Here is a 22,593-nt window from a genome sequence, read left to right as displayed (position 1 = left end):
GTTTTTGTGCCACTACTATACTGTCTTGATTACTGTAGCTTTGTAGTATAGTCTTCTCTTTCTCAAGATTGGCTACTCGGGGTCTTTTGTGTTTCCATACAAATTGTGAATTTTTTTGTTCTGGTTCTGTGAAAAATGCCATTGGTAGTTTGATAGGGATTGCACTGAATCTGTACATTGCTTTGGGTAGTAGACTCATTTTCACATTGTTGATTCTTCGAATACAAGAACATGGTATATCTCTCCATCTGTTTGTATCATCTTTAATTTCTTTCATCAATGTCTTATAGTTTTCTGCGTACAGGTCTTTTGTCTCCTTAGGCAGGTTTATTCCTAGGTATTTTATTCTTTTTGTTGCAGTGGTAAATGGGAGTGTTTCCTTAATTTCTCTTTCAGATTTTTCATCAGTAGTGTATAGAAATGCAAGAGATTTCTGTGCATTAATTTTGTATCCTGCTACTTTACCAAATTCATTGATTAACTCTCGTAGTTTTCTGGTAGCATCCCTAGGATTCTCTATATATAGTATCATGTCATCTGCAAACAGTGACAGTTTTACTTCTTCTTTTCCGATTTGGATTCCTTTTATTTCTTTTTCTTCTCTGATTGCTGTTCCTAAAACTTCCAAAACTATGTTGAATACTGTGGTGAGAGTGGGCAACCTTGTCTTGTTCCTGATCTTAGAGGATATGGTTTCAGTTTTTCACCATTGAGAATGATGTTGGCTGTGGGTTTGTCATATATGGCCTTTATTGTGTTGAGGTAAGTTCCCTCCATGCCTACTTTCTGGAGGGTTTTTATCATAAATGAGTGTTGAATTTTGTCAAAAGCTTTTTCTGCATCTAATGAGGTTATCATATGGTTTTTATCCTTCAATTTGTCAATATGGTGTATCACATTGATTGATTTGCATATATTGAAGAATCCTTGCATTCCTGTGATAAACCCCACTTGATCATGGTGTATAATCCTTTTAATGTGCTGTTGGATTCTGTTTGCTAGTATTTTGTTGAGGATTTTTGCATCTGTGTTCAACAGTGATATTGGCCTGTAGTTTTCTTTTTTTGTGACATCTTTGTCTGGTTTTGGTATCAGGGTGATGGTGGCCTCGTAGAATGAGTTTGGGAGTGTTCCTCTCTCTGCTATATTTTGGAAGAGTTTGAGAAGGATAGGTGCTAACTCTTCTCTAAATGTTTGATTGAATTCTCCTGTGAAGCCATCTGGTCCTGGGCCTTTGTTTGTTGGAAGATATGTAATCACAGTTTCAATTTCAGTGCTTGTGATTGGTTTGTTTATATTTTCTATTTCTCCCTGGTTCAGTCTCGGAAGGTTGTGCTTTTCTAAGAATTTGTCCATTTTTTCCAGGTTGTCCATATTATTGGCATAGAGTTGCTTGTAGTAATCTCTCATGATCCTTTGTATTTCTGCAGTGTCAGTTGTTACTTCTCCTTTTTCATTTCTAATTCTGTTGATTTGAGTCTTCTCCCTTTTTTTCTTGATGAGTCTGGCTAATGGTTTATCAGTTTCGTTTATCTTCTCAAAGAACCAGCTTTTAGTTTTATTGGTCTTTGCTATTGTTTTCTTCATTTCTTTTTCATTTATTTCTGATCTGATCTTTATGATTTCTTTCCCTCTGCTAACTTTGGGGTTTTTTTGTTGTTGTTCTTCTTCTTCCTCTAATTGCTTTAAGTGTAAGGTTATGTTGTTTATTTGAGATGTTTCTTGTTTCTTGAGGTAGGATTGTATTGCTATAAATTTCCCTATTAGAACTGCTTTTGCTGCATCCCATAGGTTTTGGGTCCTTGTGTTTTTATTGTCATTTGTTTCTAGGTATTTTTTGATTTCCTCTTTGATTTCATCAGTGATCTCTTGGTTATTTAGTAGTGTATTGTTTAGCCTCCATGTGTTTGTATTTTTTACATTTTTTTCCTATAATTGATATCTAGTCTCATAGCATCGTGGTCGGAAAAGATACTTGATACGATTTCAATTTTCTTAAATTTACCAAGGCTTGATTTGTGACCCAAGATATGATCTATCCTGGAGAACGTTCCTTGAGCACTTGAGAAGAAAGTGTATTCTGTTGTTTTTTGTTGGAATGTCCTATAAATATCAAGTCCATCTTGTTTAATGTGTCATTTAAAGCTTGTTTTTCCTTATTTATTTTCATTTTGGATGATCTGTCCATTGGTGAAAGTGGGGTGTTAAAGTCCCCTACTATGATTGTGTTACTGTCGATTTCCCCTTTTATGGCTGTTAGCACTTGCCTTATGTATTGAGGCGCTCCTATGTTGGGTGCATAAATATTTACAATTGTTATATCTTCTTCTTGGATTGATCCCTTGATCATTATTTAGTGTTCTTCTTTGTCTCTTGTAATAGTGTTTATTTTAAAGTCTATTTTGTCTGATATGAGAATTGCTACTCCAGCTTTCTTTTGATTTCCATTTGCATGGAATATCTTTTTCCATCCCCTCACTTTCAGTCTGTATGTGTCCCTAGGTCTGAAGTGGGTCTCCTGTAGACAGCATGTATACGGGTCTTGTTTTTGTATCCATTCAGCCAGTCTATGTCTTTTGGTTGGACATAACATTTAAATCCATTAACATTTAAGGTAGTTACCGATATGTATGTTCCTATTACCATTTTCTTAATTGTTTTGGGTTTGTTATTGTAGGTCTTTTCCTTCTCTTGTGTTTCCTGGCTAGAGAAGTTCCTTTAGCATTTTCTGTAAAGCTGGTTTGTTGGTGCTGAATTCTCCTAGCTTTTGCTTATCTGTAAAGGTTTTAATTTCTCTGTCGAGTCTGAATGAGATCCTTGCTGGGTAGACTAATCTTGGTTGTAGGTTTTTCCCTTTCATCACTTTAAATATGTCCTGGCACTCCCTTCTGGCTTGCAGAGTTTCTGCTGAAAGATCAGCTGTTAACCTTATGGGGATTCCCTTGTATGTTATTTGTTGCTTTTCCCTTGCTGCTTTTAATATTTTTTTCTTTGTATTTAATTTTTGATAGTTTGATTAATATGTGTCTTGGTGTGTTTCCCCTTGGATTTATCTTGTATGGGACTCTTTGTGCTTCCTGGACTTGATTGACTCTTTCCTTTCCCATATTAGGGAAGTTTTCAACTATAATCCCTTCAGATTTTCTCAGTCCCTTTTTTTTTCTCTTCTTCTTCTGGGACCCCTATAATTCGAATGTTGGTGTGTTTAATGTTGTCCCAGAGGTCTCTGAGACTGTCCTCAATTCTTTTCATTCTTTTTTCTTTATTCTGCTCTGCAGTAGTTATTTCCACTATTTTATCTTCCAGGTCACTTATCCGTTCTTCTGCCTCAGTTATTCTGCTGTTGATCCCTTCTGGAGAATTTTAAATTTCATTTATTGTGTTGTTCATCATTGTTTGTTTGCTCTTTAGTTCTTTCAGGTCCTTGTTAAACGTTTCTTGTATTTTCTCCATTCTATTTCCAAGATTTTGGATCATCTTTACTATCATTACTCTGAATTCTTTTTCAAGTAGACTGCCTATTTCCTCTTCATTTGTTTGGTCTGGTGGGTTTTTACGTTGCTCCTTCATCTGCTGCGTATTTCTCTGTCTTCTCATTTTGCTTAACTTACTGTGTTTGGGGTCTCCTTTTTGCAGGCTGCAGGTTCATAGTTCCTGTTGTTTTTGGTGCCTGCCCCCAGTGGGTAAGGTTGGTTCAGTGGGCTGTGTAGGCTTCCTGATGGAGGGTCCTGGTGCCTGTGTTCTGGTGGATGAGGCTGGATATTGTCTTTCTGGTGGGCAGGGCCTCATCCGGTGGTGTGTTTTGGGGTGTCTGTGAACTTATTATGATTTTAGGCAGCCTCTCTGCTAATGGGTGGAGTTGTGTTCCTGTCTTGCTAGTTGTTTGGCATGGGGTGTCCAGCACTGGAGCTTGCTGGTCGTTGAGTTGAGCTGGTTCTTAGCATTGAGACAGAGATCTCTAGGAGAGTTCTCGCCAATTGATATTACATGGGGCCAGGAGGTCTCTGTGGTCCAATGTCCTGAACTCGCCTTTCCTACCTCAGAGGTTCAGGCCTGACACCCGGCTGGAACACCAAGACCCTGTCAGTCACACAGCTCAGAAGAAAAGGGAGAATAAAAGAAAGAAAGAAAAATAAAATAAAATTAAATTAAATTAAAAAGTTATTAAAATTTTAAAACATTATTAATATAAAAAAATTTTTAAAGTAAGAGAAAAAAAAGAAGAGAGCAACCCAACCAATAAACAAATCCACCAATGATAACAAGCGCTAAAAACTATACTAAGATAAACATAAAAATCAGAAACTAGTCAGTCGCATACAACAAATCCCACGTCTGCGGTTGCCCCCAAAGTCCACTGCCTCAATTTTCAGATGGTTCGTTTTCTATTCAGCTATTCCACAGACGCAGGGTACCTAAGTTGATTGTGGGGATTTAATCCGCTGCTCCTGAGGCTGCTGGGAGAGATTTCCCTTTCTCTTCTTTGTTCGCACAGCTCCCGGGGTTCAGCTTTGGTTTTGGCCCCGCCTCTGCGTGTAGGTCACCCCCTGGCATCTGTTCTTCACCCAGACAGGAGGGGGTTGAAGGAGAGGCTGATTAGCGGGCTCTGGTTCACTCAGGCCAGGGGGAGGGAGAGGTACGGAGTGCGGGGCGAGCCTGCGGCGGCAGAGGCCGACATGACGTTGCACCAGCCTGAGGCGCGCAGTGCATTCTCCCAGGGAAGTTGTGCCTGGATCACGGGACCCTGGCAGTGGCGGGCTGCACAGTCTCCCAGGAGGGGAGGTGTGGAGAGTGACCTGTGCTCGCACACAGGCTTCTTGGTGGCGGCAGCAGCAGCCTTAGCGTCTCATGCCCGTCTCTGGGGTCCGCGCTGATAGCCGCGGCTCGCGCCCGTCTCTGGAGCTCGTTTAGGTGGCGCTCTGAATCCCCTCTCCTCACGCACCCCAAAACAATGGTCTCTTGCCTCTTCGGCAGCTCCAGACTTTTTCCGGATTCCCTCCCAGCTAGCTATGGTGCGCTAACCCCTTCAGGCTGTGTTCACGCTGCCAACCCCAGTCCTCTCCCTGCGATCCGACCGAAGCCCGAGCCTCAGCTCCCAGCCCCGCCCGCCCCGGCGGGTGAGCAGACAAGCCTCTTGGGCTGGTGAGTGCTGCTCGGCGCCGAGCCTCCGTGCGGGAATCTCTCCGCTTTGCCCTCCGCACCCCTGTTGCTGCGCTCTCCTCCGTGGCTCTGAAGCTTCCCCCCTCTGCCACCCGCAGTCTCTGCCCGCAAAGGGGCTTCCTAGTGTGTGGAAACCTTTCCTCCTTCACGGCTCCCTCCCACTGGTGCAGGTCCCGTCCCTATTCTTTTGTCTCTGTTTTTTCTTTTTTCTTTTGCCCTACCCAGGTATATGGGGAGCTTCTTGCCTTTTGGAAGGCCTGAAGTCTTCCGCCAGTGTTCAGTAGGTGTTCTGTAGGAGTTGTTCCACATGTAGATGTATTTCTGATGTATTTGTGGGGAGGAAGGCGATCTCCACGTCTTACTCCTCCGCCATCTGGAAGGTTCTCCGCCTTTTGACTTTTATTTAGCACAATTCCAGGTAATCTAACGTACTTTCTGAGGAGCTAAAGAAAATTTAAACCTATGAATGCAAGAACTAAAATCTGCTTGCTCAAAAGTGATGGAGGCTTGCTGATGTTAATATCTTTGCCATCATTCCAAGGGTGACTGAAGCTCATATTAAATGCTTGTCATATATTATAGTGTTTGTCTGCTAGATTATCATCTGCTTAGCTATAAAGGGGAATACCAAGGTTCATTTTAGTAGTACAGTGATTGCCGAAAGCCTCAGGTTACAGTTTCAAATATAGTGCTTTGACACAGCACATTCCAATAGATGAGGGGGAAAAAAAGCCATTTATAAAACCTCCCCAAGGATTATACAGGAGTCCTTTGGGGGAGAATTAAGGGTGTGGGGGGCTAGAAATCAGGGTACCTGGCAATTTTTCTCATAGTTTTGTAGTTCGTTTTTACTTTGTGTTGCGAGTCCAAATAGATGCTTTAAAATATCTATGTATTCCCTTTCACCACCTCCCTGTCAGATCTATGTTTCTTTCCAGATAGATAGGTTATCTTAGTTAAGATTTAGTCATTGTAGATATGAATATCCGTATTGTAAAATAGTTTCCCTAAATCAGTCTTTTTTTCTTCTCTTTGTGGACTCAAGTTGAATAGTTTCAATAACACTTTTTATAAAGAATATAAAAGTTTTATTCACAAGGTCCATTTTATTTACGAATTTTTATTGCTTCTCATTATTTATTTTATTCAAAAGCATGTATTACTAATCCGACTTAACAAAAGAAGAAACAGCTGAGTGAATTTAAATATCTTACCTGAAATCATGCAGCATTTAAAAATGTTCACATGTTGTTAGAGGGTTTGGAGCAACTGATTCTTTTAGTTTCCATATTTTAACTATATTGTTCTACGTTTAGCTTATTTCCGTTTAAAAAGGACTTTGTCATCAACTCCTCTTCCTGGAATGACTTGAAACATGTCATCAGTGCCATGCCAGCCGTGTCCTCAATGGAGGAGAAGAGCTGGGGTTGGGGTGCCTGAAACCCCATGACTGGCTAATGTGCAGGGTGGTTGCCAGGATTATTCTTGGTCCAAACCAAATACAGTACCATGGGCAGTGGCATAGAGAGAAATCAGAATCTTGAACAGATTGAATGTGTTTCACAACTGGAAAATGTTTAAAATGAGGATTATATTTTTGCTTCAGCATTTGTATAGCTTTTTGGATCATTGTTGGCCATTCCTGTGCTATGCTTGATTTAGGTCATTTGCTATTTATACTTGGCTTGGGGGTAATGAAAGGCACATTTTAGTGGCTCTGGTAAAACTGCAATCAGAACTGCAACTTTCCTCATCCTATATTGAGTCAGATTTAAATGGAGGAAGAAAACCCTGACATATCCTGTTTACATGGAAAGTCAGGGAATTCCCTGGTGGTCCAGTGGTTAGGACTCCACGCTCTCACTGCCGAGGGCCCAGGTTCAGTCCCTGGTTAGGGAACTAAAATTCCACAAGCCACACAGCACAGCCAAAAAAAACCAATAAACAAAAAACAAAAAACCCCAAAATAAACACAACAAAAATAAAAACAAAAACAAATGGAAAGTCAAACCATGATATCATTCCTTTACTTAAGCCTCTCCTCTCTACCCATCTCTTTCTAGGTAGAACCCAACCTCTCTAAATGGTGATGGGGCCCTACACGATCTGCCCTCAGCTCCTGTACACCTCCTGCTACTTTCTAATTATAAACGTTATCATGCATAAAGAAAGGTGGAGGAGTAGTATAATGAACACCCACTTATCCACCACCTAGATCTAACCATTCAAAACGAATTATAAAGGGCCGGGAGAGATGAGGTCCTGAGAGGGTTGGAAATGAAAGGAGAGAGGACACACCAGGTCAGGCTGTTAGAGATGTAATGGAGGATGGGCTGGGCTCCTTACACAGGGAGTGGGAGGTAGGGGTGGGGAGGGGAGTGGGGAAGAAGCCCCATTTGGGCTGTGGTTGGGGCTCATTCTCAGAGCAGCATTTGCTTTCCTTTGTTTGTTTCCCAGCTTTATAGAGATATAACTGACCTATAACATTGTGAAAGTTTAAGGTGTACAACATGTTGATTTGACATAGATTTCAAAATGATGACCACCATAGTGTTAGCTAACACCTCTATCACATCACATAATTACCATCTCCTTTTTTTTTTTTTAAATAAATTTACTTATTTATTTTTGGCTGCATTGGGTCTTCATTGCTGCACACGGGCTTTCTCCAGTTGCGGTGAGTGGGCACTACTCTGTGTTGTGGTGCGCGGGCTTCTCATTGCGATGGCTTCTCTTGTTGCAGAGCACGGGCTCTAGGAGCGTGGGCTCAGTAGTTGTGGCTCGTGGGCTCTAGAGCACAGGCTCAGTAGTTGCGGCGCATGGGCTTAGTTGCTCCGCAGCATGTGGGATCTTCCCAGACCAGGGCTCGAACCCGTGTCCCCTGCATTGGCAGGCAGATTCTTAACCACTGCGCCACCAGGGAAGTCCGCCATCTCCTTTTCTGTGGTGAGAACATTTAAGATTTACTCTTAGCAACTTTCAGTATTTAATATAGTATCATTAATTATAATCACCATGTTTTACATTAAATCTCCAGAACTTAGTTGTCTTATAATTGGAAGTTTGTACCCCTTGACCAACATCTCCCCATTTCCCCCACCCCAGCCCCTGGCAACCACCACTCTACTCTCTGTTTTTAAGAATTTGGCTTTTTTAGATTCCACATAGAAGTGAGATCATACAGTATTCCTCTTTCTATGTCTGACTTATTTCGCTTAGCATAATGCCCTCAAGGTCAATCCATGTTGTCACGAATGGCAGAATTTCTTTTTTTTTTCTCATGGCTTATAATAGTTCAATATATATGTGTGTGTGTGTGTGTGTGTGTGTGTGTGTATATATTTCCACACGATGTTTTTTTCCAGGTTCATTGAGATATAATTGACATATAACATTGTGTGAGTTTAAGGTGTGCAACATAATGATTTGTTACATATATATACTGCAAAATAATTACCATGATAAAGTTAGTTAACACAGCCATCACCTCAAATAGTTACAATTTTTCTTTTTGTGGTGAGAACTTATAAAATCTACTCTCTTACCAACTTTCAAATATACAGTACAGTACTGTTAACTATAGTCGCCGTACTGTACACTACATTTCCAAAACTTCTTTATCCATTCATACATTGACAGACACTTATGATGTTTCCATATCCTGCCTATTGTGAATAATGCAGGAGTGCAGATATCTCTTTGAGATCCTGTTTTCATTTCCTTTGGATATATACCCAGAAGTGGGGCTGCTGGATCATGTGGTAGTTCTATTTTTTAACTTTTTGAGGAACCTCCGTATTGATTTCCATAGTGGCTGTACCAATTTACATTCCCACCAACAGTGCACAAGGGTTCCCTTTTCTCCATCCTCACCAACAGTATCTTTTGTCTTTTTGATGATACCCGTTTAAAGAGGTGTGAGGTGATATCTCATGGTGGTTTTGATTTGCATTTTCCTGGTGGTTAGTGATGTTGAGCACCTTTTCATGTATCTATTGGCCATCTGTATGGGTTTTTTTGGAAAAATGTCTTAAAAAAGATAATGGTATGTTGTGTTTCCATTGTCATTTGTTTCAAGATATTTTTAAATTTCTGTTTTGATTTGTTCTTTGACTTATTGGTTGTTCAGGAGTGTGTTGTTTAATTCCCACATACTTATGAATTTTCCAGCTTTCTTCCTGTTATTGAATTCTAGTTTAATACCACTGTTGTTGGAAAAGGTACTTGGTATGATTTCAGTCTTTTAAAATTTGCCAAGATTTGTTTTGTGACCTATCATATGATATATCCTGGAGAGTGTTCCATGTGCGCTTGAGAAGAATGTGTATTCTGCTTCTGTTAGATGGAATGTTCTATATTTGTCTGTTAGGTTCATTTGATCTAAAGTATGGTTCAAGTCTAATGTCTCCTTATTGATTTTCTGTCTGGATAATCTATCCATTGCTGAAAGTGGGGTATTGAAGTCCCTACTATTGTTTTATCGTTGTCTACTTCTTTCTTCAGATCTGTATTTGCTTAATATATATAGGTACTCCAATGTTGGGTGCACATATATTTACAATTGTCATATCTTCTTGATGAATTGACCCTTTTATCATTATATAATGACCTACTTTTCCTCTTGTTACCGTATTTTTACTTAAAGTCTACTTTTTTCTGATATACGTATAGCCACCCCTGCTCTCTTTTGGTTTCTACTTGCATGAATTATCTTTTTTCATCCCTTCACTTTGTGTGTCTTTAAAGCTGAGGTGAGTCTCTTGTAGGCAGCATATAGTTGGGTCTTGTTTTTTAGCTACTCTATGTCTTTTGATTGGAGAATTCAATTTATTTACATTTAGTGTAATTATTGATAGGTAAGGACTTGCTCATGCCATCTTATTCCCTGTTTTCTAGCTGTTTTGTGGTTCCCTTGTTCCTTTCTTCCACTCTTGCTGCCTTCCATTACGAATTGATGATTTTCCATAGTGGTATGCTTTGATTCCCTTTGCTTTATCTTTTGTGAATCTACTGTAGCTTTTTGTTTTGTGGTGACCACGAGGCTTACATAAAACATTGTATGGCTATAACAGAATATTTTATGCTGATAACAATTTAACTTTGATCACATACAAAAACTCTCCCCTTTTACGCTCCCCTTTTATGTTTTTGATGTCAGAATTTACATCTTTTTATATTGTGCATTCATAACCGAATTATTGTAGCTATAGCTATTTTAAATAATTTTGTCCTTTAACCTTTATACTAGAGTTAAGTGGTTAACACACCACCATATTACAGTATTAGAGTATTCTGAATTCTTTACCAATGTGTTATACATTTTCATGTGTTTTCATGCTGTTAATTTGCACTCTTACATTTCAGCCTGAAGATTCCTTTCAGCATTTCCTGTAAGGCAGGTCTACTGGTGATGAACTCCCTCAACTTTTGTTTGTTAGAGAATCTTTATCTCACCTCCATTTTTGAAGGACAGCTTTGCTAGGTAAGGTATTCTTGGCTAACAGTTGTTTTTCTTTCAGCACTTTAAATATATCATCCCATTTTCTCTCCAAGCTTGCAAGGTTTTTGCTGAAAAATATGGTTATAGCCTCTTGGGGGTTCCCTTATATGAGAGAAAAAATTTTTTCTCTAGCTCTTTTAAAAATTCTCTCTTTGGCTTTGATTTAGATAGTTTTATTATAATGTGTCTCAGAGAAGACTGCCTTGGATTGAAATTTTGGGGTGACCTATTAGCTTTGAGAACTTGGATGTCCAAATCTCTCCCCAGGTTTGGGAAATTCTCAGCCATTATTTCTTTAAATAGTCTTTCTGCCTCTTTCTCCCTCTCTTCTCCTTCTGGAATTCCAATGATACAGACATTATTTCTCTTAATGGTTTCCCATTAGTCCCATAGGCTTTCTTCATCCCCTTTCATTATTTTTTCTTTTTCCCAGAGCAGCATTAAACTGGAGCTTTGCCCAGCCATGTCCTCCCCCTCAGTCAAGGCCAAATTCAAACCCTCCTAAACCTTCCTCAGCCTATGAAACCTTCCACAGACAAAGATTACACAACACCCTTCAATAGTCTATGTCAGTGTTGACCACTGTCAAGTGATTCTCCCTTAAGACTAAACTTGAATTCTTGCCATCATGTCCTTTCAGCCCATTTCCTCCTGTCCTTTTCTTGGGAGAGACAGAGCTGTCTGGATAATATCTCCTACATATTGACGTCAACAAATTTCAAGGCAGAAGTACTACATGATTTTCATCTATTTTTAAAAATCATAATTATCTTCTTCTTCAACAATCTTACTAGCTCTTTTGAACTTGACCACATCCCACGGAAAGAGGCAAGAGTTGAAATGGAAAACACACTGACAGTTCTCTTACTGGGTGACATAGAGCTAGTTACTGATCATGCTGAATGTTTAGAAAGTAACAACTTCCACAAAGGTGGTTGTGAACACTCAGCAAGGTGATCTACAGTAAATGCTTTAAGTGTTAGTTTTCTCCCCTGTCATGTTAAAGTCAGGGCTAATTATTTGTATTGATATTTTATTTTTTCCTTATTTCTCCTATTTGTTATTGAGACTAGTGCAAATGCACGCATATTCATGTCTAAACAGGATTAGTTACTTTGTGCTCAAATGTCTTGGCAGCTTTGCTATTGGGAGCAGGTAATTTACTATTCTGCTTGGCCCTGATTGAGATGTAAGGAGGTGGAATCACGCACACATGATTCTTGAGAGTACTATGTTCATAGCGCTGTCTATCTAGGTCAGGGTCCCTTAACCTCACACTTGACATTTGGGGCAAATAATTTTTATTTGTGGGGAGCTGTCCTATGCATTGTACAATGTTTAGCAGCATCCCTGACCTCTACCCACTAGATGCAGTAGCACCCTCCCCCCAAGTGGTGACAACCCCAAATGTCTCCAGGCATTGTCATTTGTCCCCTGGGGTGCAAAATCATCCTGGTTGAGAGCAGCTGCTCTTTGTTACTGATATAGATTTGCTTTGAAGAGAACAAAATGACTGCCACACCATCTGAGGTTGTCATCTGTGAACCTATGATCTCTAATTACTCTCTATTCCTGAACATTCTCACCCTACTGAGAAAAACATAGCTTTTCAACGAAAGAGGGTAGAGCACCAATGGTCTCCCTTCAGTGAAAATTATGAAGATGAATGCAGTAAAAGGAGTGCAAGGAGGAACTGTGTTTGTAACTTGTGCAAGTCTGATATCATTGTGGGACCATTTTTCAAGCTGTCCAGCTACACCTGTTATGCTTGTTTATGCCTTGACTGTCCCTCTCTTCCATGTCTGCAACAGGAATTCCTTCGAAAAGCCCTTTCTGACCACAAAGAGTCTGGGCATGAAGTCAGACTGCTGAGGTTCCAACCCCAGTTCTATTAATTTCCAGCTTTGTGATCTTGATTCCATGCCTCGGTTTCCTCATCTAGAAAATGAGGGTGGTGCTAGCGCTTGCCTTATAGGGTTGTTGTGAGGATTAAATGTGGGGACACATGTAAAGCAGTTACATTCTGCCTGGCACATAATAAGCACTCAACAGAGTTTGAATTTTATTATTACTGTTACTATTATTAGTAGTATTAGTCTCTATGATTCAGAGTCTCATCTCCTTTGTAAAGCCTACCTGACTGACTCCTTGTGCCCACTCTGACCTCCTATTTCTCTGAAATCATGAAAAGTTTTATATTCTTACGAATCAGAATTTGTTCCATCATCTTTTATCTGTGTCTTCTGAGTAAAATTTCCCAATAACACAGGATGTAATGAGCCAGAGATTATGTGTTCTATATGATTTGCATTCTCTCATCCATCTCACTTATTGGATAAGTAGTTGTTAAAACTGTTGAGGGGATCTATATCCCTGGAAAAAATTGGGTAGTGGTTTGGGAAAATATCTTTTCTTTCCTATTAGAACTTTCTTCTCCTCTTGCCCACTCTTCTTGGTTATATCATATATATTCAGTGGGTAGAGACATCAGCATGCTATTGATACTGAGGTGGAAACTCCCTCCAGACCAAGGCACAATTCAGGAAGATCTTACAAGCTCTGTCTTCTGTGCCTGAAATTCATAAGAACCCACACTCATGGTTGGAATGAAATCTCTACAGAAAATATCCCAGAAATAGTGGGACATTCTACAGTGGGTGGAATACACATGACCTATATTACATATATGAAAGGCATCCCCTCCTACTCTCTTAAGGCAAAGCCAGGTTTAGCTGGAGGTCTACCATTCTCCAACATGAATCAGATGTAAATCTTGATTAGCCTAAACCAATTATGCTAGTCCCCTGAGAAAGCTTCCCTTAGTCTTAAAAAAGTCATTAAAAAAGAGAGAGATTCACAGGAAGAAACTGCTCCTCTTTTTCCATGTTGTCATTTCTAGATGTGACACTTGAAATGAATGTAGCCATCTTGTGACCCCAAGGGAAGCTTTAATCAGAGCAGAGCCAACATGCCAAGGGTAGCACAGTGGAAAGATGGAAGAAACCTGGGTCTTTGATGGTATCATTAAGGCACTAAGTTAACTAACTCTGGATTTAACATATCGTGGTCTTTTATTTGCGTGAGTTAATATGTTTTCCTTGTTGTTTAATCCAGTTGAGTAAGAGTGTCTTCTTACTTGCAACCCAAGAGCATCCTATCTGAATAGATAATTTGGAAAGACCTTGGTGAAGTTATTAAGAGATTGTATCAGTTAGCTTTTTGCTACACAAAAAGCCAGCCTAAAACTCCATGGCTTGAAACAACAGCCATTTGTTTAGTTCATGAGTCTATGGGTTGACAGTTTTGTCTGGGCTCACCTGAGAAATTCTTCTGGTCTTAGCTGCTCTCATTTATACATCTGTAGTCAGTTGCCAGGGAAGCTGGGGGCTGGCTGGTCTAGGATGGCCTCAGCTTGGTTGTCTCATCTCTGCTCCAGTGGTCCCTTGCTCAGGCTTGTTCACTTGATAGCTACTCAGCCTTCAGAGAGAGAGCGAGAGAGAGAGAGAGGGTTGGGGGGAGAGAGAGAGAAAGAAAGGATGGACTGGCCCACTATCATTTCTGCCACATGCCATTGGCCAAAGCAGATTCAAGAAGAAGGAAATAGATTATATATCTTGATGGAAGAAACTGCAAAGTCACATTATAAAGGGTGTTGATACAAAGAGGAGTAAAGAAGTAGTTTTGCAATCTACTACAAATATCTTATAGTGAAAGATAAAAAAGGGCTTCCCTGGTGGCGCAGTGGTTGAGAATCTGCCTGCCAATGCAGGGGACACGGGTTCGAGCCCTGGTCTGGGAAGATCCCACATGCCATGGAGCAACTAGGCCCGTGTGCCACAACTACTGAGCCTGCGCGTCTGGAGCCTGTGCTCCGCAACAAGAGAGGCCGCGATAGTGAGAGGCCCGCGCACCGCGATGAAGAGTGGCCCCCGCTCGCCGCAACTAGAGAAAGCCCTCGCACCGAAACGAAGACCCAACACAGCCATAAATAAATAAATTTAAAAACAAACAAACAAAAGGAAATACAACCAAATTAATTTAAAAAAAAAAAAAGATAAAAAAGCCCTCTCCTTGATTAGCTGAGCATCATGGTAAATAGTGGGTTAAAATGTGGGCACCTGTACTTGTTACTCAGGCTCTTTAGTTAACCTCTTTAAGTCTTCATTTATAATCCTATTAGATGGAAATCATCATAATTCCTTACAGGGTGACAGTGAGGATTCCAGAAGATACTGCTTGTAAAGTGCTTAACGTAGTCCCTGGCATATAAATATTAACCGCGATTTGAAATCTATAAAGACAGGCTTGTATGCTCTAGTTAATGCCCGAGAATCCTCTCTCCCTCTCTCTCACTTTTCCTCCTTCTCCTCTCCTCTCTTGGTTAAACAACACTGTGAGTCATTTCTTATCCACTCTGCCGCTCCCCTTGACCCCATGACTATTCCAGCTGGCAGCTGCATCCCAGCACCCCCATACCTGTCAGGGGCTCGTGCCTCCAGTGGAGCTCTTTAGGATGCTGGCTTGCCAATGCCTGGTGCTCACTGATGGGTGTATTGGGGCCTGACCTAATGCCTTGCCTTGTCCTGGGCCTTGTTACTTCTGGTTTTTGATAAGCAGCAGCTCTCTCTTCAGGGAGAGTGCCAGGTTGAAATCCCAACTGAGTAATATATGGAGATTTTTGCCCTCCCCCACTGCTTTTCCAGTTTCCCAAGGAGTATGTTACTTGTCGGCATAGATCTAGGCTACCAAAAGTGTCTCTGGAGTGCCCCATGCTCCCAAGCGTCCTAGATCTTCCAGAAACATAATATGGAAGAGTCGGAGCTATCCCGAAATTTCAGGTTCATGTTGAATTTGTATGGAACTTGGGCCTAAGGACTTCTTGACCAAATAAATTCAGAGAGGATGCTGAATCAGCTTCCAAAGATGATCAAGCATCCCAGCGAGCTATAACTGACTCCTGCTCCCTAGCTAATTTTAGGGAGATTCCAGTATTACAATAGGAGAGGCAAAAAAACTTGTGACGGTACCAATCACAAAATCCAGGGGGAAGGCTGAGCAGAGAAAGATGCTCAGTATGAGAGTTCCTCCAAGTGTATTCTCAAGTTTTCAATGTTCATGATTGCTTAGTGATTTCATCCTTGCAGAGATCGCTGAAGCTTTGCCTAACCTTATGTAAAGCAATGTCAAAACACTGGGAATAACTGAAATCCAAAAATAACATCTTGTAACATAATGGCATTATCCAGATTCCAAGGCCATAAGGCCTTGATTCCTTTCTGGATGGAATCCAAATTAATATTATTAATATCTACCACATTCTGACTGTCCTAGAAAAGATGCAAGGCTTCCCTGGGACTTATGTTGTATAGTTTCTGGTTTCTAGGCATTGACATATTTCTCAGCCAAAGAAGATTCCTGATGAGACTGATGACAGGCTGGCAAACCTTAAGAGGGTCGTCAGTGGCAAAGAATGAAGAAGTAGTAAGACTCTTACCCAACTGAGCTTCTAGTTTTTATGTATTTGTGATGACATTTCATCAAAAGCCAAGATATTTTGATTTAAAAAATGGTAGATTCTGAAGTCTCAGAAAAATTCTTATAATTCCAAGTGCATGTATCCATGTGGGCATGAGATTGAAGCGCAGATGTTATGTTAGGCCCTTGAGGATTTATAATGTGATTTATCTACTCCCCATCTCTCTGATTTGGCCAAGGTAACTAGCCTTGGCCAAGCCCTACCGATGACCCAGACCAGACACATCCCTTAGAAGAGGAGGAGGGAATGGTACAGTGTCTCCAAGGTGAACCTGCTGGACTTCAAGAAGACAACTGCTGTTGGACATTTCTAGTTGGATCTGAAAACATGGCTCTTCCACTCAGTCTGCAGACTGAGATAGAGGTCAGTAGGGATGAAGGCTTATTCTAAGATATTTAGAGCCAATTAGGAAGTATTAACCAAAGTGTAAAAGTCTTCAGTCACCCTCAGACTCTAGCTGACAGGCAGGAGCTAGCTCCAAAAGGAGTCTTCTATGCTTTGAATGCCCGTCAGTGTTTAAGCCTTGACCTGGACTGGGTCTAAGCCACTTGACTTTGACTGTATATCATGTCAGCTGCCTTCTCTGAACCTGCACCTTGCTTCACCTCAACCATCCTGTGCTCCTGAGATGTGTCTACTTTTCTATAAGCCAGTCAAGAAATGTGATGCTCTGGCCAAGTTCCTGAAACTCCCTTTTATCACTTCCCTGTACAGTCCACAGATGGCTCCTCTAGGGAGGTTGTTTCAAGTAGCTTTTTTCCTTCTTATCCCATCCCATTTTCCTTTTGAGGTCTGGACTATGTAATAGTTTCCAGCACACTGGGATCCTGAAGAAGTAAGATCCTTTCCTCTTTGCCTTAACTGAAAAGACATACTTGACTAACAACTCTCCAATTTATATCTTCATCCCTGAGCTCGCTGCCAAACTGAAGATTTGTATATAGCCTCACTTGGATTTCTCACAACCTTGACTGACCTCCTACTCTTCCCTCTAAACTGTTTTACCTGCAACCTTCCCCATATAAATTGATGTCAACCTCATCCTTCTCGTTGTTCAATCCAAACACTCTGGAGTAATCCTTGACTCTCTATCTTTCACAGCCTACATCTAATTCAGCAGAAAATCCTCCTGGTTTCATTTTCAAACTGTATTCAAAATCTAGCCACCTGTTCTTGATACAGCAGCCAGAGTGATGCTTTTCAAATGTAAATGAGATCATGTCACTCCTCCTTTCAGACTCTACCATGGATTCTCATTTCACTTAGAATAAAGGCTCAAGTTTTGCTTCTAAGGCCCTAGATATAAATTTATACTAGCGACTCTAGTGTTACCTGCTATTTTGTACAGTCTGGGTGGGGGAATAAATTCGGGTTACATGGCAAGCACTGTACTATTATAAATTCAGAGCAGTAATAATCCGTACAACCTCCCTGGAATCCAGAGTTTGGCCTCACAAACTTGAACTCTGTCTGTTGAAAATATTTGTCAATTTGGTTAATGAAGATTATCTTTGCTCTATCTGTAGGAAAAAGGGGCAGCTATGCAACTAGAAATGTAAACAGGAAAGAACTTTAGCTTTTCCTCTGGGCTAAAGAGTCAACTTATTTGTTTTCTGTAAAGTACTTATAAATGCACTTTGTGTGATAAATATGTGGTCAAAACCAATTGGACTAAAGGCAAATCATTCTTGGTCATGTGGAGTTTTAAATTCTCTCTACTTTATATTCTTGATATCCTTTCTTATTTCTGTCAGAAACATTACTCTCTCAATTTTAAGATAAGAAATTACGCAAAACATTCTTTTTGCTCTGACCAAACTTGTCCTCTTAACTTGGGGAGCTAGAGGAAATTTTTGCTATAGCTATTTAGCAACCTCACCATTTATGACTCGGTTGGAAGTGGATAGAAAGTTGAGCAGTAAGGGAAAAATGGATCTCAAAGTCTATGCACTTTGCTCGAGGAGAATGAAGACCCACCCTCAGGTCTGAGCCTATGAAGAGGGAGCGTTCTGATTGAACTCCATGGTTATCTGGTTTCCATTTAGTTCTTAGCAGACAGCAAATCAGAAACAGGGAGGGGATTCGTGGTGGGCAGGGCCAGTCAAAGTGCATTCTTCAAGAAGTGGCACAGAATTCAGAACCTGCAGAGACAGCAGTTAATAGCAATAAAGCGGTTTGGAGCCATTTAATGTAAAGCCCCGAAGATGTTGTCACGTTATAGCCTAGTCAGTAAACGCTGCCCAAGATGATGACACTGAGTCATCTGGAAAGAAAAAAGAACACATAAAATAATGTTCAGGCAACATCCTGATTAGATGGAATGTATTTTAGAAAAATGTCTACCTTAAATGGTTAAAAAAAGCAAAACTAGCAGAGTCAAAGCAGTGCATTTTCATCTTGCTTACGTGGGCCTGCTTATTCTCAGAATATGACAGTTTTCCTACAGAACGCTTACGGACGAGTCTCCAATCTCCCTCACTTCTCGGAGTCCACTAATTATTATACAGCTCCTCGCGCTTTGAGTGGCTTTTATTACTAGGCTCCCAGCATTTTTCTCTGTGTTCTCATGTATTAATTCATAGAATACTTACAATGTCCCTGTGAGATGGGTATAATATGATTATCAGCTTTGAAATAAGGAAATTAGACGTGAGGGAAATATCACCTGCTGAAAGTCACACAGCTAATCAGCGGCAGAGTCAATCCGTTAAGCTACCTAAGTCTTCTTCTAAATGACAGTCCCGTGATGGAGGAGAGCTGTCTATGCTGGGTCTCCTTCCTCACGTCTGCACTGTGCTTCAAATGACATTATTTTAGACCTATTTACTCTCTTCTTTATTTTCCTCTGGATACTCTCCTGTGTCTCTCTAAAATTGTGGGTCTTAGAAATTAGCATGATGCTCTAAATTCTTTTGTATTTAATACTTCTAGTAACAAAGTCTAAGATAGTCTAAGATGGCTTTGCTTTTTGGTGGCAGCCATGTTGGATTGATTGCTCATATTAAGCTTTTATTCAACCCTGCTTGACTGGGCAGCTGTAGTAGCTCGCTGACTGACCTCCTTGCTTCTACCCTCACCCCTCAGTGTCTGTTCTCTAACCAGCAGTGAGAGTGATCCTGTTAAAACGTTTGCCGGATCACTTCTCTGCTTGAAGTCCTCCAATGTCTTCCCACATTACTCAGAGTAGAAGCCAAAGTCCTACAATTGTCTATAAGGCCCTCCTTACAGCTTCCTCTCCATCTTCACCTCCTGCCACTTTCCCCATGCACTGGGCTCCAGCCACAAAGGCCTCTGATGTTTTTGAGACCTTTGCACTTGCTGTTCCCTCTGCCTGGAAAAGGCTCCCCTCAGATATTCATGTGGCTTTCATCCCTTCCTTCAGGTCTTTGCTCAGATGTCATCCTCTCATCCCCACCCCATCATTCACCCTCCTCCTTTCCTGCTTATTGTAAAGCCATAGTATTTACCATCAGCTATTTGTTTCTTCCTGCTACCCCACCTCATATAATATGATATCCACGGGAACTTTTCCTGTCTTATTCTTTAGTGTATATCCAGTATCTAGAATAGTGCCTAGCATAGAGTAGGTAGCCAATAAATAATTGTTGAATCAAGATTCTTTTTTTTAATTGAAATATAGTTGATTTACAATGTTGTATTAGTTTCTGGTATACAGCAAAGTGATTCAGTTATACATATATATGTATATATTCTTTTTCATTATAGGTTATTACAAGATATTGAATATACTTCCCTGTGCTATACAGTAGGACCTTGTTGTTTATCTATTTTATATACATGAATCAAGATTTTTGTTGTTTTGGACATGAACTGTTGTTGATCAGAGGACTGCTGATTTCTGTGCTGTGTGGTTCTTTCAGGGACATTTAGAGCTAGTCGTAGAACTTTACATTTTGTTAAATCCCTTATTGAAATGGAAGATACAAAGGAAATGAGGCAGGCAACGTCTTATTTGTTCCTAGTGAATCCCTAGATATATATTTGGGACCAGAGATATATATTGTCCAAGTGCAAACCACATTCTAAAAATGATATTTGATAGTTTTTGTCTAGTGTCAAGACCAAACTCTTCCATCTACCCTTTTGAAAAATAGAACAGGTTTCCTCAATTTCCACTCTCCTGTTTTTTCTGGTTCTTCATTCTTTCACAAAGGATCTGTTCCTTTAGGCCAATTGTCTTTCTGGCTCCCATCCCCTGGGTCTTTAGTGGACTCTTCCCATTCTCAGAATGGTCTCAGGACACTTCTGGGCGGCTGTCAGAACATCAGTATCTTCTCAGTGGAGAGTCAACAAAACTTCCAATAATTCAGTCATTGCTTGCAATTGGCCATTGTGATCTAGTTTTCCTACAGAATTATTGTGATAAAATTCTCCTATTTCCCTCGCTCCTCAAAATTTCTTGGCTTCTAGATTTCTCCTGCCTCACTGTTATCTCAGGCTCCTTGTTCATCTGTTTTAACATTCAGATTTCATGTCCTGCTTTCTCTATTTCAGTTTGATCGCGTTAATCTGATTTTCTGCCTCAGTGTATTGCAGTTAGACTACTCCCATTTTTTTTCCTGAACCCAAGAGCTTCATTCAGGAAGCAACCTGAGTAGAGTTGTGTTTCAGCTTTTATTAAAGTAACATTCCACCTCTTGGTTCAGAGCCCCACACACTGCCCCCTTTTCTCTTGACCGGTTTTTCTCTTAATGCCTGTGAAAGCGAGTGGATCTCAGCTTCCTTGAATGTGGAAGGAGCCTGACTGAAACTGCACTGATCCCCTCAGCTCACTTTCTTTTAACCTTCTTGATCATAATTGCTTAAATGTGTCAATTACTTTATTTCTTAGAAGGATCATGTCTTTTGATTCATATCAAGGGTAGTAAGAATCCACCTCTTTTTTTAAAATATTTATTTATTTGGCTGCATCAGATCTTAGTTGTGGCACATGAGATCTTTCGTTGTGGCATGCAGGCTTTCTAGTTGTGGCGCGAGGGCCCTGTAGTTGTGGCGCACAGGCTCTAGAACCTGCGGGCTTAGTTGCCTTGCGGCATGTGGGGTCTTAGTTCCCCAACCAGCGATCGGACCAGGGATCGAACCTGCGTCCCCTGCATTGGAAGGCGGATTCTTAACCACTGGACCACCAGGGAAGTCCCAGAATCCACCTCTTTTTGATGTAGCGGAACCAAGTCCATCATCGTCACCAAAGGCCCACGTCCCTGTGCTGCTCTTTATCTACACCCCCATCATTGCTCTTAGACTATTGACAGCAACTTAAAGGCCTGTACTCTAGATTCAAACTGCATGCATTCGTATCCTGGCTCTACCACTTCCTGGCTGAGTAAGGTTTGGTCATTTATTTAAGTTCTCTGAGCCTCAGTTTTATAATCTGTACAATGACGATAAAAATATTTGCCTCTAGGCTTGTTGTAATGCTTCAATGAGATATTATAATGCAAAGCACTGTAAACAGTTACTTATTATTTTTTTCCTCTTCTACAATAACATGTACAACTTTGGAATAAGGAGAAGTAGTGGAAACTTTTTTTAAAGGCTTGGTTACTGCCATTTCACCTGGACCTGGAAGACTTGTTTTTTGGGTAAAGAAATGTTTTCCCTGTGTGAAGGTTTCATAATCACAGTCAAGCAGGCCCATGAGCCCTGCCATTTAAAGTGGCTCCTCTCTTTTACCTATTACACTCATACCTACACCCTGGGGATGAGGACAGTGGTCCAGCTCCTGAGATCCTACAGGATGACCACTAAAGTCTCTTTGAATTCTATGCAATGATACATGGCTATGGATGACCAGAACTTGAGATGGACAGTCTCTGAATTTCATACCATGTGGTGGCATTCTGACTTCCTTGTGACCTTGACCGAGCTTTGAACAGGTAAGTGAAAGGGATGGAGGCACACAGTGAAGTTAGTTGTAGAACCAGTGTTTAGCATGATCATCTGAGAAAGAGAAAAGGAGCCTTTTTAAGTTTTTCCAAGTTAAATCAAGAGAGTTAACTTGTGGAGTGGAGGGTGGTCTTATAATTTTAAAAATGGCCCTGGAAATTAAAATTTATCAGAAAAAAATGAATTCTATAGAGACAAGGGCAAAGTTGTTTATTTAGGAAGGGAAAATGTTACCCAAATAGAGAGTTTCTGTGAATATGAGTGTAAAATAAAAAGGAAGGAGAGAGAAGTGACTTAACGGAATTGTCTCTAAAACGTATAAGTCCCAACATTACCCCCATGACCCCTAATCCTAGAGTTCGTTGGTCACTGTAAAATCATAACACCTTCAGTGTATCTTTAACAGATTTTAAGGAACATACTAACCAAATGGACAAGTTTTGATTTGGCCATAAAATTTGAGGAGAGCTATGATTCTCTAGGATTAATG

The 22,593-nt window shown here is 40.5% G+C and overlaps 1 protein-coding gene across 2 annotated transcripts in view; it reads left to right on the top strand.

Annotated features, from left to right (window-relative positions):
* The first annotated feature begins 16,479 nt into the window (after positions 1–16,479).
* The window catches only part of ACE2 (angiotensin converting enzyme 2), a 56,481-nt gene continuing 50,367 nt past the window's right edge, over positions 16,480–22,593 (top strand). The window contains exon 1 of one of the 2 annotated variants that reach the window (XM_059911338.1): positions 16,480–16,559. The gene's annotated coding sequence lies outside the window, so the exon portion shown is untranslated. Of the gene's footprint in view, positions 16,560–21,730; positions 22,094–22,593 lie in introns of those variants that run through there. The other variant, XM_059911337.1, reaches the window with a different exon arrangement.

Source organism: Balaenoptera ricei, chromosome X (genome assembly GCF_028023285.1).
Source record: "Balaenoptera ricei isolate mBalRic1 chromosome X, mBalRic1.hap2, whole genome shotgun sequence".
NCBI classification, from domain to species: Eukaryota; Metazoa; Chordata; class Mammalia; order Artiodactyla; family Balaenopteridae; genus Balaenoptera; species Balaenoptera ricei.
This window is presented reverse-complemented; position numbering and strand designations above follow the sequence as displayed.